Genomic DNA, 16,531 nt, shown 5'->3' with positions numbered 1-16,531 from the left:
ATAGCAAGTGGAGATGTAGGAGAGGGTGTGAGGATTAGCTTATGCTATTTTCCTTGGAGTTGTATGGGTCCAAGTGTTTGTAACATGAGACTAAGAGAGGTACAAGAGAGTACAAAGGTTAGCCCTCCCTTCTAAAGGTGGAGTGTATTTAAGGCCAGAAGTTTGACTTTGGGCTTCATTGTGTAATTGAAACATTTGAAATAGCTCTCTTTCTGTACATTCTCTTGTACTTGAGTCTTCTTGTTTCCTTTGCTAGTTGCCTTGTGATTGCCACTATCCCAATCCCCCATTCCCCCCCCTCTCATTCTCATTCCCTTCTCGCATTCCCCTTCCTCTCTTTCCCTTCTCTCACTTCTTCCTCGTGGAATTGCTTGCACACAATCCACTAAGCGCTTGGGTGACACAAGTGTGAAGCTTGTGCATTTGAAGCTCCCACAAGGAGTTGCTTGGGAGTAGAAGCTCTGATGACATTCTTCCAAGATCCCCATGACATGTGAGTCACTGCGAAACTATACATTTTTTGCATCATAACTAGGGATGTCTGAGGTATGCTTTTAGGGGATGTTCGAGGTATGATTTCTTCCAAGATCCCCACATCACATGAGTCACCACCAGACTACACATTTTTGGCACCATAACTGGGGGATGCTTGAGTTATGCTTTCATATTGAACAAGATCTCTACCATTAACACCCATTACATAATGCTTCCAGATGAGATAGGATTGTTTCTAATGGAGTATATGGAGAGTATCTAATGGGATTGAAGGAAGAAAGTGTGAGTTCAAAGTGTCATTGCTATCCATAAGGTGCTTTTCATGCATTTGAGCTTGTTTTTTAGTGTATTTTGCTATCACATTGTAGGAATAGCTAGTTTGGGTGATTGCTAAAGTGTGTGTGGTGTCAAATCTCACTCAAAAACACTAAAAAATGAGGTTGGATCAGATTTAGTTGAGGTTGAGTGAGTTCTCAGACACCTCTTTCAAAAATCCCCCATTTGACAATTCCAAGTTGTTTTTTGTGATTTGTTGGTTTGAGTAGGTAGAGTAGGTAGCATAGCATCCCCTTGCGCTCATAAACCTTACACAAAAACTCAAAAATTACCAAAGAGTACCAAAAACTAGTTAGCAACCTAGTCTGACTGTGGGTTGTTGTTGCTATAAGGTTGATGTAGCAACTCAACCAATCGTCGCTACTTTATAATGCAAGCGATTGACACGAGGATTGCTAGTTGGCCAACCACCCCCACCCACCTCATGTAACACCACCTGGCCTTTAATAAACTCAAAATTGTCATTTCAAAGGTCAACCCCCGCTTTAAGGTTAACACAACAATTCTCAACCCATTGCGTTAGGAGTTGTTGCTATATTTGACCTGTTGTATTAATTAATTGTTTCTTTACTAGTCATCTATTGCTATACCAGTCATCGCTTTGATCACCTACTATGTTAGAAGTCGTTGCTTTATGGGCGCATCACATTAAGAGCTCGAGTCACTGCTATAGAGCTAACACAGTGACTATTGCTATAAGGCTAATGTAATGACTAACAACACAACAATTCAGGGAGTTGCTACTTTAAGGCTAACACAACGACTGCTGCTTTAGGGCTAGAAAGACACAGTGTGACTGATTTGGACTTGGCAACTAGACAGAGTGGGCAACACATGCCCTTGAGGTCTAGGAGGGTATAGGTATTGAACTCGAGCTCCTTATGAAAGTCAGTGTATCAAACAAGTCAAGTAAGTCATTACATCATGCAAGACAAACATTATATTCTAGTGCATCAGATGGCTCCCACAACACAATGATCGGCTATCCAATGCTACACTTGCAAAAGTTTGCATCATGAAAGTGAGTTTTCTTATAAGGAATTTGCCAATCAAACCATAGCTTGTTACAAATGCTAGGGATCTCATTTTCTTAAGGACTGTCCATACAAGGATGACCAACCTATGCCTGGGACAACCACAACTAGTTTGAACACCCCATTATGTTTAAGTTGCAGAGTCGACCATCTATACAAGGATTCTCCCATGAGGAGAGCACATAGAATGGCTCCAGACCCTAAAACTAGCATTAAATTGCTGAGTATGAGAGAGGCGAGGTGTCCTTAGTGTCATTTAATGTGATCATCGGGGCCCAAGTTAAGGCCATGAGTAAGGAGCTCTATAAATAGGGTAAGAGGGGAAGATCAAACACCTCTCAGTCCAAGGGTAAAGGTTGCACAAGTGCAATTAAAGTGGGAAAGGGCTCAGATCGAGTCATCATTGAGAGTGGCTCAGATGAAGAGATTGTGATGGTCTCCACATCCATATCATCATAATTCATCCGATTCACCATATATCCTACTGCACCATGGCCTAAGGAGAAGGATAGGGTAAGTGGAGTACAACCTTTAGATGGGATGTAAGGCCAGTAGGCTAGAATGAATACCTCGATCTAGCCACTAAGAAATAATGCCTCGTAGAGGCATAACAATTAGTTTGCGAATGTCAAGAAATATTGGACCAATGGCTTAAGACTTACAAAAACATGGAAAATATCCATCCCAATCATCAGACCCCAAAAAGAGCTCCCAAGCTCTTGCCTACCTAGACAGTGTCAAATAGCACATCATCTGGAAGGTCACTTTCACATCATAAAATGTTCGAAGAGGATTCTATTTGGCATCAGGCTATAGTTGAGGACCCTGTGTCCTTTTATGGGTGGGTTTGATGAACTTCAGTCTCTAGGCTGTGAATTGGTTGGCCAAGCCTTGGGATTGAGAGATCTCAATAGCGAAAGAGGAATGGAAGAACGTATGAGAGAGGGAGAGCCACAAAAGTATATAAATCCAAGAACTAGCATGGTGGTTGTCATAGATCTCCTTCTGTTTACAAGCATGCTGGTTGTCATAGACCTCCTCCTATAATATGTAAAAATAGGTAATGGAGTTATAACTCCAAGAAGAGTGCAGTGGTCTCTCCAAGACAACCTTGAATTCTGGGCGATGACAACTCATCAGGTCAGACATTGCACTGAGGAGATGTTCAAAATGATAGATTGTGTCTCATTGTTATGCCAAAAACCAGCGCGGTGGTCTCTCCAATCCAACCTGTGATCTGCATCGGCATGCTGCCTAGTGGCAGGTGGTAAAGCTATGGAAAAAGGCTATGCGATAATTGGTCAGGCTAGAGACTGCACTGCAATAGTGTCCAGAATGATAGATTATGTCTCATTATTACACCAAGAACCAGTGCGGTGGTCTCTCCAAGCCAACCTTGAATTTTAATGATCTGCATGGGCACACTGCCCAGTGTGAGAGGTGGTCACTGGTCTACGGCAATGTTGGGAATGCTCTCAACAACTTCACCAAGTTGGTACAGGAGGTGAACATGAAGGAGGGACAAATACTCTCTCAAGGTCAAAAAATTACCATCACTGAAAGTGTGATTGAAAATGAGCTAGGCCCTTCCATGTTTTTTGCATTGCTGGGTCATTATAACCTTGAATCTACACAATGGTATCATACAGAGACATTGGGCAAACTGGATCCTTTGGAAGGCATCCATGGTGCCTGAGAGAATTAGAGATGGTTAAGTTATTCTTTAGGTTGGGCTGATGAGCTAAGGTAGTACTTGGGCTCTTCCCATGCAAGAGGGTGTTAGAAGACATATTAGGAAAAATTAGTAGATGGTAACTTCCTTGCTAAGTATAGCAAGTGGGAACCTATACATGGCCTTAGGTCTTGTGACCTTAATTTAGACTAGGATAGTTGAGTAGTATCTAGGATATCGAAAATAGTGATTCATTTGGAATAATCACTGAAAGTGTTGGACTAGGTATGTAAGTGCTTAGTAAGGTCTGGTGACCTTAGAGAGATCTCAAGTAATTGGTAAGTCATGGACGCATGACTATGAGCACTCAAGCAAGATCTGCTGATCTTGATCTTGTAAGCTAGGCCTATTTTGTAAGTTTTGGGTCTGATCAACCTAAAACTAATGGTTCCAAATTGGTCATTTGGAACTTTGACCAATGCAAGCATATGAGAAAGATAGATTAGGAAATGATATCTTATTGGAAAGGAAAAGTAGAATGGACCTGGATTCCTACTAACCCTAATGGATAAAGTTAAATTAGTCTTTGTAGAAATGTCCAAAGCAAAGGAGTATATGGACAACACAACATGAAAGATAAACACTATGTATTTCTTATTGATTTATTTGGAAATTTGCTTTAAAGGAACATACTAATGTTGGACTTGTTTGGTAGGAGTACTAGACATGAAGATGAAACATTGAAGATGTTGTATGGAAGTTTATGCAGGAACCTAATGACAGCTAAAGACCATGAAGACAAAGAAGAATACCTAGTAGATGAGGACATCTATGTCCCAAGCAAGAGAGCATGTCACGACATGGTTTTGTAGTCTAGAATGTATTAAGCTAGCATGATCAAATGTAATAATTAGAAGGTAGGCTAGGTAGGTTTAAATGGCTAAATGCCATATGGATAATGTATTGGATATGTTAATTGATTAATATAAATGGAGCACTCACACATGTAAGTCCTAGGAGAGCAATGGGTAGGAATGCATGGGTGCATTAATAAATGGTAGGCATAAAGTGTCATAGGCTAAGGGTAGAATGATGGGCCATGCCCAAGGGATGGATCCCAAGAGGCATGAGAGGTTGTGACCTCTCGTATACATGGAATGTGTGCATGATGCATTATGCATTCATATATGGATTGTGGATTGTGTGGAGCATGTAGAGAAGAGTCTAGCAAAAATACACTCACGTGGGCACTCCTTACACCCCATTTGGAGGGCCAATGCTTCTCTATTTATGCATAATTCTTCCATGCACATGTGCATCCTCCAACAGGTTCATGACACTAGATGTATACCCCAATGCTCAGATTAGTAAAGATGGTGGAGTCAAGATTTCTAGCTTTCCAACACACCAAGATGTGCTGAAGAAGACAATGCACTTCTTTCCTGATACGAGAGAAACCGTGAAGTTTTGGTAGGTTCAAGCATGAGTAGGGAAATTGAAAGGACGTGATGTATCTTTCTCAAGAGTGATCTCCAAGAGCGTGATAACCAATATGAAGAATTGCATGGATGGAAAATCCCAATTATCATCTTAGTCGACTGGAGTTGTAATGCACCTAATGACATCTACCCTTGAAGGGATTTTTGAGCAATAGGATAAGATGTCTCAGAAGGTGATTTTTCTACAAGAGAGCCACCGGTGCAAAAAAGGTAGTGCAACTTGAGAAAAAGCTCAGGGAGGGTGCAGACCCCAAGGTAGAGGAGGTAGAAGCGAGGGACTTATAGGATCGAGAGCAAGTTGAGGCCGTTGCAAAAATGGTCGACAGGGAAAGGCATAGAAGAAAAGAATCAGAGAAGCACATAAAGGAGCTCTGTGATAGGATTGAATAAGGTAGAAGTCATGGGGACATCACGGAGAAGGAGCTAGCAATAATGCAAAAGGAGCTTGAAGATCAGAGAGGCAAATAGGAGGGTATTTACAAATGGCTCTGCAACATGGAGAATGCATTGAACATTGAAAAAGAATAGATGATGGAGGAGCTGAAAAGCGAGAATGCAAAAACCAAAGTAGTGATGGAGGATATGTGAGAGAGCTTTAAGGCCACGAAGGATGAGAAAAAGAGTAGCCGGGTGGAGAAGAAGATAATGAGGTAGCTCTTCGGGCCAAGAAGGATGCAGAGAGTAGCCACGGTGGAGCAAGTTGTAGTAGCCATGATGGGGGTTATTTTTTTGAAACACTATTGGAAGTTCAAAGAGTAAGCTATAAGACCCTATGACAAGATCATGATAGGGTTGTACATGAGCTTGCAATAGCTTTTAAAAGTTTTAAAAAGTAGTCTGTCATTCCTGAGAGATATGCAAACTAGAGTGGAAGTCTTGGAAGCATCCCATGTTGACGTTTTTGAGCAATTTGCTAAGGGATCCAGATGAAGCTATTGCATGAAGTGAGAAAAGAATGGAGGAGATGAAGGAGTACATCCACACCTTGTAATGAGGGAGGAAGGAATCAAGAAGAAACTTCATCATGTATAGAGCAAGAATGTGGTATTGACGGCCACAATAGTTAAATTAAATGCCTATCCTGCTATGCAGTAGGGTCCAAAATGCATGTTTGCATTATTCCCATCATAGATGACTGCATGATCCAATGGTCTGCGTGCTACCACCTTGTGCACATTTTTTGCTTTGGTGTGTTTGTGCATGCTAGATTGCTATGTAGAGAATGTCATTTGCCATTGCCTAGGACATGGACATAATGTGCCTGCCTGCTACAGCTATCTTTGATGAGAAAGTTGATGCTGCAGCTCAATTTGCCATTTGGGCACAAAATTCAAAGGACAGATATCCCATAGAATTGTAGGAGGTGGATTGGTGTACAAGGTTTTGGGGCTATATTTCATAATGGGCTCTTAGTTGTGTCTACACTGCACTTAAATAGGGAGAGAGTTCATTGAGCCCAACCTTCTCATTCTTCAATCTCATGTTAGTTGTCTAATTGAAATCTTTTGTCTCATAGTAGTTGTCTAATCGAAATCTTTCGTCTCACATTAGTTTACTAATCAAAATCTTTCTCGAAATCTTTCGTCTCGCATTATGGTCCTTGGCGTGTCAAAGGACACTATCTAGTCACATAGTTGAGAAAACATTGCCCAAATAAACTGTGGAGAAGATTAATAATTCAATAGATTACACACAGATTACATCTCAAGGACTCCTTCCTTTAGATTACATCTCAAGGACTCCTTTCCTTTAGGGGGTTGGTTCCACATTCCTTTGAGCAGGTCACCTTGTTGAGCTCCCTGATTGCAGGCTCGACCCTCCTTGCTCCTTTCTAAAATGGGGCTGGTTCCTTCCTTCAGGGGCTCGACCACTTCATTCATGCCGCTTCCTCTTTCCTTGATTTGAGCTTCCTGGTTGTAGGCTTGGCCCTTCTTGCTCCTTTTTTGAAGGGAGCTAGTTTCTTCCTTTAGGCTCCTTTTCCTCGCAGTTAGGCTTGGTCTTGGCCTTCTTAAATTTGAGCTCCTTGTCTCTTGCATCTTTTGCCCAAATGGCAAATTGAGCTGCAACATCTACTTTATTGTCACATAGATAGCTGTAGCAAGTAGGCACATTTGATCTATCCATGACCTAGGCAATGGCAAATGGCATTCTCTACCTAGTGATTTTGCATGCACAAACACCTAAAGAAAAAAATGTGCACAGGGTGGTAGCACACGTGCATTTTGAGATAGAACAAAAGCATTCCAAAGTTTTTTGGATATGCCATAGAATTGCAGGAGGTGGATTGGTGTACATGGTTTTGGGGCTAGATTTCATAATGGGCTCTTAGTTGTGTCTGCACTGCACTTAAATAGGGAGAGAGTTCATTGAGCCCAACCTTCTCATTCTTCAGTCTCATGTTAGTTGTCTAATCGAAATCTTTTGTCTCACAATAGTTGTCTAATCGAAATCTTTCATCTCACATTAGTTCACTAATCAAAATTTTTCTTGAAATCTTTCATCTCATATTATGGTCCTTAGCATGTCAAAGGACACTATCTAGTCATGTAGCTAAGAAAACATTGCCCAAGTAAACTCTAGAGAAGATTAATATTTCAATAGATTACACACAGATTACATAGATTACATCTCAAAGACTCCTTCCTTCAGATTACATCTCAAGTACTCCTTTCCTTTAGGGAGCTGGTTCCACATTCCTTTGAGTAGGTCACCTTGTTGAGCTCCGTGATTGCAGGCTCGACCCTCCTTGCTCCTTTCTAGAATGGGGCTAGTTCCTTCCTTCAGGGGCTCAGACCCTTCATTCATGCTGCTTCCTCTTTCCTTTATTTGAGCTTCCTGGTTGTAGGCTTGGCCCTTCTTGCTCCTTTATTGAGGGGAGCTAGTTCGTCCTTTTAGGCTCCTTTTCCTTGCAGTTAGGCTTGGTCTTGGCCTTCTTCAATTTGAGCTCCTTGTCTTTTGCATCTTTTGCCCAAATGGCAAATTGAGCTGCAACATCTACTTTGTTGTCGCGTAGATAGTTGTAGCAGGCAAGCACATTTGATATGTCCATGACCTGGGCAATGGCAAATGGCATTCTCCACCTAGTGATTTTGATGCAAAAACACCCCAAAAAGAAAAAAATGTGCACAGGGTGGTAGCACGCATGCATTTTGGACCCTGTTCCAGAGCAGGATAGGCATCTGATTTAACTACTGTGGCTGTCAATACCATAGTCTTGATTTGTACATGAATTTGCTTCTTGATTCCTTCCTTCCTCATTCTAAGGCTGTGGATGTCCTTCTTCATCTCCTCCACTCTTTTCTAACTCTATGTAACAGCTTCATCTAAATCCCTCAGCATTTGTTGAAGTTGCTCAACATGGGTCATTTCCAAGACTTCCACTCTAGTTTGAAAATCTCTCAGACGACGGATTGCTTTTCATAAATGTTTAAAGCCACGGCAAGCTCATGCATAACCCTATCGATATATTGTTGTAAGGTCTTGTAGCTTACTCTTGAGACTTCCAACAGTGTTTCAAAAAACAACCCTCATTGTGGTTGCTGCAACTTGCTCCACCATGGCTACTCTCTACATCCTTCCAGGCCTAAACAGCTGTGTTGTTGTCTTCTCCACCCTAGCTGCTCTCTGTCCCATCCTTCATGGTAATGAGTGATTACAACCATGTCTATCGTGTCTATGATTCCATCAGGCTGGTAGTTAAAATTACTAGGCCCGAAATGGCCTACTCACCCACCACCGGGCTTAAGCATGCATGATCACTACGAGTGTAGTAAAAAGTACCAATCATCAGGCTCGCATGCTCTCAGTAGAGTACAAGAGTGCATTGTAATGAGTGATTAGAGCTTCATATTTATCTTTGTGGGAATTATTGCCCGGTGGTGGTGGCTCTCATCAGCCATGTTTATCGTGGCTAAGATTCCATGTGGCTGGCAATTAATTACCTACCACCGGAGTGTCATCCTGCTCACCCACTACATGGTGTCTGCTTCATGATTACCAACCCGTGTGGGATGGCACCTGTAATTAATATGGATGGAACCCTAGGATCTAGCCACCACGATGGCTTGAACTTTATAATGTATAAGATCTGTGGCATTTGGCATTTTACTACGTTGCTCTCATCAACCCCTGCTCTACTACTTTGCTCCACACGCTCTACTACTTTGCTCCACACCCCTCCTCTAGCTCTTTTCTGCCCCTCCTCTACTTTGCTCCACACTCCCTTCTCCAACTCTCCTCACTCATTTGCTCCCTTCCTCATTTGTTGCTCACCCACTCATCTTCACCATGCCTACTACCACCCCCCTCGATGCTCTATGATCCCAATGTTATATGTCTTCTCATATAAGGTGATTGCATTGCACTCACCTGGAGTAGAAATGTTGGCACTAGTGGAGACCCTTCATTCCTACCTGGCCGATTCCCCCCACATCTGCATGTCACCACCCTAAATGACATGCTCACAAAGGGCCTCTTTATGGGGCTGTGATGTATGGGTTCCCCCTAGATGTCGATGAAGGCCTTAGTACTTTCAGAGCAAATTAATCTCCACTTGTTGGGAGGGGCGTAATCTAAGTCTTGGAAATGTGCATGGCCTTTGGCCTCTCCATCGTCTCCTTCTTTGGCTCCCTAAAAAAATTAAATGCAACAAGCTAGCTTGGTAGAAATACTGAGTTGTACCAATTTCCTCCTACTCAAACGAGGCTCTCAGCAATGGCTGGATGTAATCTTTTGGCCACTAAGGTTGGTTGCACAAGGGAATACATTTTCCTTGGTACACAAATATATAACTCCAAGAACCAGCATGGTGGTTGTCATAGATCTCCTTCTATTTGCCAGCGCGCTGGTCATCATAGACCTCCTCCTGTAATACGTAAAAATAGGTAAAGGAGCTATAACTCCAAGAATTAGTGCAGTGGTCTCTCCAAGACAACCTTGAATTCGAGGGGATGAACAGGTCATTAGGCCAGAGACTACACTAAGACGATGCTCAGAATCATAAATTGCATCTTATTATTACACCAAAAACTAGCACAGTGGTCTCTCCAAGCCAACCTATGATTTGCATGGGCAAAGATGTGACAAAAGGTTACACGATGAGAGGTGGTCACAGGCCAGAGACTGCATTGTGGAGGTGTTAAAAATGATAGATTGTGTCTCATTATTATGCCAAGAACCAGTGCGTTGGTCTCTCTAAGCCAACCATCAATTTTAATGATCTGCATGGGTGCAGTGCCCAGTGGCAGGTGGAAAAGCTACGGCAAAAGGCTGCACGATGATAGATGGTCAAATGGATCAGAAGGCCAGAGCTTGCGATGTGCGAAGTAGTGTAGAGATGCCATGTGTCAAGCTATGCGGTGTTCAGAATAAATAGATTGCATCTCATTATTACGCCAGCGTGCCATCATGATGTCAGGAAAATTTCCAATGAGAATGGGTCTGTGCAAATTTCAAATATTTACTCAGAAGTGCATTTATACAAAATTCAAATATTCACCCAAGAGTGCATCACGTCACCACCTCAAAATGGGCCCAAAAACAGTTATGTGATTGGCTACACCCAAGCAAACGTTGACTGCAAAAAACAATCATGAAAGAGAAGAGTATGAAATCTCTACCTATGGTTTTCGTGCTTTCTCCCTATTTGTAGGCTCCTCTTTGTCTCTTTGTTTGTAGGATTCTCCAAACTCCTCCTTTCACTAATTAGTTTTCTTAAAATGGTATGTTTCCTCTCTTTTATAGGGCCAGTACACGAAACACCTCCTATTTCGAGAGGGATTATTTGGTGCCAAGACACGTCATTTCTAGATAAGAATGTGCTTCCTCTCTTTTTCCTATTTTTCTTTTCGAGATTGCATTGGCCTGCAGCTAGTGCCTTAAGTGCTAGCTGCAATGATGGGTGTAGGAACTCTTATCCTCTCTTCTCTCCTCTTCTCCTCTCTTCTTCCCACTCTTATTTTCTTCTCTTTCATTCCTTTTTCCTATCTTTCCTTCTCTTTTTTTCCTATTTTTTTCCTCTCTTTTCTCCTCTCTTTTCCTCTCTTTCCTTCTCTCTTTTCTTCTCTTTTCCTCCTCTCTTTCTTTCTCACTTTGCCTGTCTTCCCCTCTCTTTTCCTTCTCTCTTTCATCCTCTCTTCTTTCTCTGTTTCCCCCTCTCTTTTCCTCTCTTCCCCTCTCTTTTCCTTCTCTCTTTAATTCTCTCTTTTCCTCTCTTTTCCCTCTCTTTCCTCTCTTTCCTTCTCTTTTCTTGTCTTTCCACCTCTCTCTTCTTCTTTCTTTCCTTCTCTCTTTTCCTCTATTTTTCTCTCTTTTCCTCTCTTTTTCCTCCCCTCTTTTCCTCTCTTTCCCTCTTTCTTTTCCTCCCTTTCGCTCTCTCTTTTTCTTCTCTCTTTTCCTCTCTTTCCTTCTCTCTTTGCTCCTCTCTTTTCTCTGATTTTTCCCTTCTTTCCTTCTTTCTTTTCCTCTCTTTTCTTCTCTCTTTTCCTCTCTTTTCTCCTCTCTTTTCCTTCTATTTTTTTCTGTCATCCCCTCTCTTTTCCTTCTCTCTTTCCTTCTCTCTTTTCCTCTCTTTCATTCTCTCATTTCCTCTCTTTTCTCCTCTCTTTTCCTTCTCTTTTTTCCTCTGTTCCCCTCTCTTTTATTTCTCTCTTTCATCCTCTCTTTTCCTCTCTTTCCTTCTCTCTTTTCCTCTATTTCCACCTCTCTTTTCCTCTCTTTCCTTCTCTCTTTCCCCCTCTTCTCTTCTCTCTATTCCTTCTCTCTTTCCCGAGTCTCTTTCCTTCTCTCTTTTCCTTCTTTTTTCTCCTCTCTTTTCCTTCTCTTTTCCCCCCTCTTTTGCTCTCTTCCCCTCTCTTTCTTTCTCTCTTTTCCTTCTCTCTTCTCCTCTCTTTCCTTCTCTCTTCCTCTCTCTTTCCCTCTCTCTTTTCCACCCACGTGAAGCTTGAACAACCTGACATTGAGTAAGCATATATAGACTTGTGGCCCTTTCATTCAAACAATGATCCAAGTCTTTAAATGCTTGCTAAATTCTAGGCTGCACCAATGCTTGGAGCCTATCTTTTTCTTAAAATGGTATGTTTCCTCTCTTTATAGGGCCAGTACATGAAACACCTCCTCTACAGAGCGAGATTATCCAATGCCAGGACAAGTCATTTCTAGGTAAGAATGTGCTTCCTCTCTTTTCCTTTTTTTCTTTTCGTGATTGCATTGGCTTGCAGCTAGCGCTTTAAGTGCTAGTTGTAGTGATGGGCGTAGGAACTCTTATCTTTCTTCTCCCCTCTTCTCCTCTCTTCTCCCCACTCTTATTTTCTTCTCTCTTTCATTCTCTTTTCTTCTCTCTCTTGTTCTTTTTTTCCTTTTTTTTCTCTCTTTTCTACTCTCTTTTCTTATCATTTCTCCTCTCTTTTCTTCTCTTTTCTCCTCTCTTTTCCTCTTTTTCCTGCTCTCTTTTCCTCCTCTCTTTTGTTCTCTCTTTTCCTCTCTTCCCCTCTCTCTTCCTTCTGTCTTTCATCCTCTCTTTTCCTCTCTTTTCCTCAGAGTCTTTTTTCTCCTCTCTTTTTTCCTCTCTTTTCCTCTCTTTCATCCTCTCTTCCCCTCTCTTTTCCTTCTCTCTTTCATCTTTTATTTTCCTCTCTTTTCCCCTCTCTTTTGCCCTCTCTTTTTTCCTCTCTTTCCTTCAGTCTTTTCCTCTCTTTTCCTCCTCTCTTTTCCTCTCTTTCCTTATCTCTTTTCCTCTCTTTTAGAGGCTAAGATTCGAGACCCAAGAATTTAAAGAATGATCCGAGTCTGTAAATGCTTACTAAATCATAGGTTGCACTAGTGCTTGGAGCCTATCTTTTTCTCTCTCTTTTCAAACTTTATCCCCTATCTTTTCTCTCTTTTAAAAAACATACAGCGTAACAAATAACAAAGAGAGGGATACAACATAATCTCATCATATATCATAACAAATATCCAAGAGAGGGCTCCCTCTCATACACCAAATTCTGTAGCTAACATTCTCCTAATCAGAGTACTTTATAAACTATAAAGACATTCTTCATCATTTCTTCAATGAAGTGCTACCCTTCCCATTGTCATCTCTCTTATTCTTCTTATCATCCACCTCTTTTTTATTTTGCTCCTTAGCCCAAGGAGCTTCCTTGAGCGCATGATATAGATTGGCTGAAGTATAACATCGAAGTGTGTGCATGTGGGTGGGGCCCTGATTGATTGCACATGGAGCAAGGAAGATTGACGCAGGCACAAAACAACCTATGGGATCTCCATAAGCTTTGGAGAAACTACTACGATCGTGAAAATAGCAAGGATGAAACTATAAAGGACATAATAGGTTGTGTAGAGGTCTTCTTGGAGTGCAAGTACATAGTGCGAGAAGAGTATGATTATATCTTAGAAGTGGAAGATGAGGACCTGAGTGACCCATCTAGTGGGGTGAGGAGGAGGAAAGTACCTTGGATAGTAATGCAGAGCAGTGGAACTCCTTCTCTATTTTGGCATTTTTGGAGAATGCCTCTTTTGAAGACAAATTTTGTTTTAAAAAACTATTTTTGCGATGTTTTTTGTATATGAAAACTCTTGTTTAACAATAATCTTTTTTGTGATAATTTTTGTATATGAAAAGTCTCTTGGATATAAATTGTCTTAAGTAAATAATTATCTTAAGTAAATAATTGTTTTTTCATAATTGTCTCAAGTAAATAATTATCTTTCCATAGTTTTATTAAATTGAATTTGAGTTTCAAGTAATAAATTATATTTTAAGTAAATTGTCTTTTTGCTTCTTACCTGCTCGTGTTTTTTTTTCATGTTTGTGTTTGTGTTTGTCCAATGCCCCCAAATTAGACATGTTAGCACGTCGAACATCCGGAGAGTATGGAACCCCTCGTACGAGGAGACGTCATGATATGTACTCTCTAGAGGATGTTGGTTCCACTCAGTCGACTCCTCAGGGGCCTAGGGCCTACCCCTAGGTGGACTCCCCACAGGCCAGGCCGACTCTTGTCAAGCCTAGCAATGTGACTACCCCTCGGGGAACTCCTTTGCTAGAAACCCATGGCTTTGTTGGGAATCTTGAAGATTTTTTTGAATCCATGAGCAATGCAAAGGCAGCGAGATTCTTCTCTCTGTTGTCATAGAGGACCTTACCTATTCCCTCTCCTACACACCTCGGGGGTAGATCAACACCATCGATGGATTTTCCTACTCGATAGCCATCCCCTATAGCCCCTTCAATACAGGGGTCATCACCTAGGTGTACCCATTGTAGGTGAAGAGCTAGTAGTAAGCTTCAAGGCTACTGTGGTTGCTTGAGGGATGTAGACAAGTCTGCACACTCACATCCATACAGGTCTCCACTTCATCATGAGATGCAGTAACAATCATGTTGCTTGCCCTATCCACTCACAGAAAGTGGCACCCTAGAGCCCAGTCCCTCAGCTACTCCTCGCTCCTTAAGCAATCACACCACCCCTCCCTCTAGCTCTGCTACTCTATCCACTGCAAATCTTTTAGACTTTGTTTTGCCAGAGGAACTTTTCTATAGAGTGAACAGCATTGGGGAGATTATAGAGGACGAGAACGGGAAGGAATTCACCAGATACATGAGGAGGTTGGTGAGCACCCACTTCCTAAAGTATATATTCAAAACTTGGAAACAACAGGACAATAGAGCCAAGGAGGCCTGCATAGAAGCCCTTACGAGACAATTTCCAAATCCTCCAAAGTTTGAGTTTGAGAAAAATGCCATGCTTTCTTCCATGAGGCATCTCCTTAGGTCTCATAGATATGAACTAAGGGATGCTGTAGTCAAAGGTAAGCACAAGCCAGGGTGGGTGGACCCAAAGGATTGGAAGAAAGCGAAGAAGTTTCACAGGGACAATCCAAATGCATATGAGCCTCAGTGGTGAGAGGGAGGATATGCCTATAGATCCTAGGTCATTCGCACCTCAGGAGCGGTGGCATACGTGACAAGGCATGGGTGGTAAGTATATGTTCATATTCTACTTAATTTATAATATATTCAATCGTTCAAATGTCTTGTTATTCATATCTAGCTAATTGAATTTGGATCGATAGGAATATGTGATTAGAAGGCCTCCACACAATTAGGAGTACATAAGGGCCTTCAGCATTGGAGCCAAGCCATGGTTTAAGGAGAAGGAGAAAGGAGGAGTCCACATTGATTGGGAAAGGGTGGCAGCACATCATGTGAGCATACCCTATGCCTCTTCATTATCATTTGACTATCACCATTGCCTTACAATCAATGCTCTTAGTTTTTTTAACTTGTTTCATTCTTCGAGAGGCACATTCAACCCATACGGAGAGACGAGATCTGAGGAAGAAGCGACTTGAGACACAGCAGAGGAGCGCAAGGGATCAAGCACACACAGAGAGGATGATGGCAAGGAGGCCACATGACAAACTCAAGACTGAGGGTGAGGAGAGCAAGGAGGGCGAGGAATAGGATAGGATAATATTTAGTGCCTCAATATTTTGGCACTTCTGCCATTTTGTAGTAGATTAAGCACCTCGGTGGATTTGCCATTTTGGATTTCGGCACTTTTTCCATTTTGTAGTTCATTATCGCATTACTTCGATGGATTTTCCCATTTTGTAGCATATTGACATCACTTTGTAGACTGTCAATGAAAAATTGTAATGTACACCTCCGCATTTGTATCACTTTTAATTGTGATTTTAATGGAAAAAATTTTATGTGGGGCAGGATGGGACTGAAACAAGCCCCATCCTCCCCACCTAATTTTTTTTAAACTTCTGTAAAAACGTTGGTATATATCAATGCCTATACCGACACTGCAATAATGTCAGTATAAACTGACACCTACACCTACACCGATGCTTGTACCAACACTGTTAAGTATATTTTACCCATGCCCTTACATCGACGCTTGCACCGATGATTTCTTTGCGACGTCCACACTGATAGAGTTTCCAACAATTTCCACTCATTAAACAAAAAAAATCTTAATAATTAGTGTTGATGTTGGTGTCAGAAAAAGGCCCATGTCTTGTAGTGAACCCAAAAAGATGCATTTTTTAGACTTAGGATCTAGCTTCTTCCAAAGATCATTTGGCACATGTGCATTGCTATTGGAGTAGCATGGAAACAAGATGGAGAGAGCAAGATGATGGAAAAGGAGAGAGTTTATTCAAGAGAGGTATGCCCAATATATAGGCACAAGTTACAACCAAGTGTGACATCATATGTGAGCTCAAGAGAGCATCTCTAGATCCACAATTATCTCTCAATTACACACCACACTCCTAGATTTAGTCATTCACACCTACTAACTAACACATCATTAGTCACACCTAATAGGCACACCTACACACACCATGTGTTAACACACTCACAACCATAGACCTTAGGACCCTAGGTATGATCTCATTACATCAATTTATCCTCCATTCCCCCCCACAAATTGATGACCTCATCCTTGAGTAGTAGTACATGGGATGCTCCATGGCTT

This window comes from Dipteris shenzhenensis, chromosome 8 (assembly GCF_047967505.1).
Source record: "Dipteris shenzhenensis isolate YYH24624 ecotype China chromosome 8, Dip_SZ_1.0, whole genome shotgun sequence".
Classification (NCBI taxonomy): Eukaryota; Viridiplantae; Streptophyta; class Polypodiopsida; order Gleicheniales; family Dipteridaceae; genus Dipteris; species Dipteris shenzhenensis.
This window is presented reverse-complemented; position numbering follows the sequence as displayed.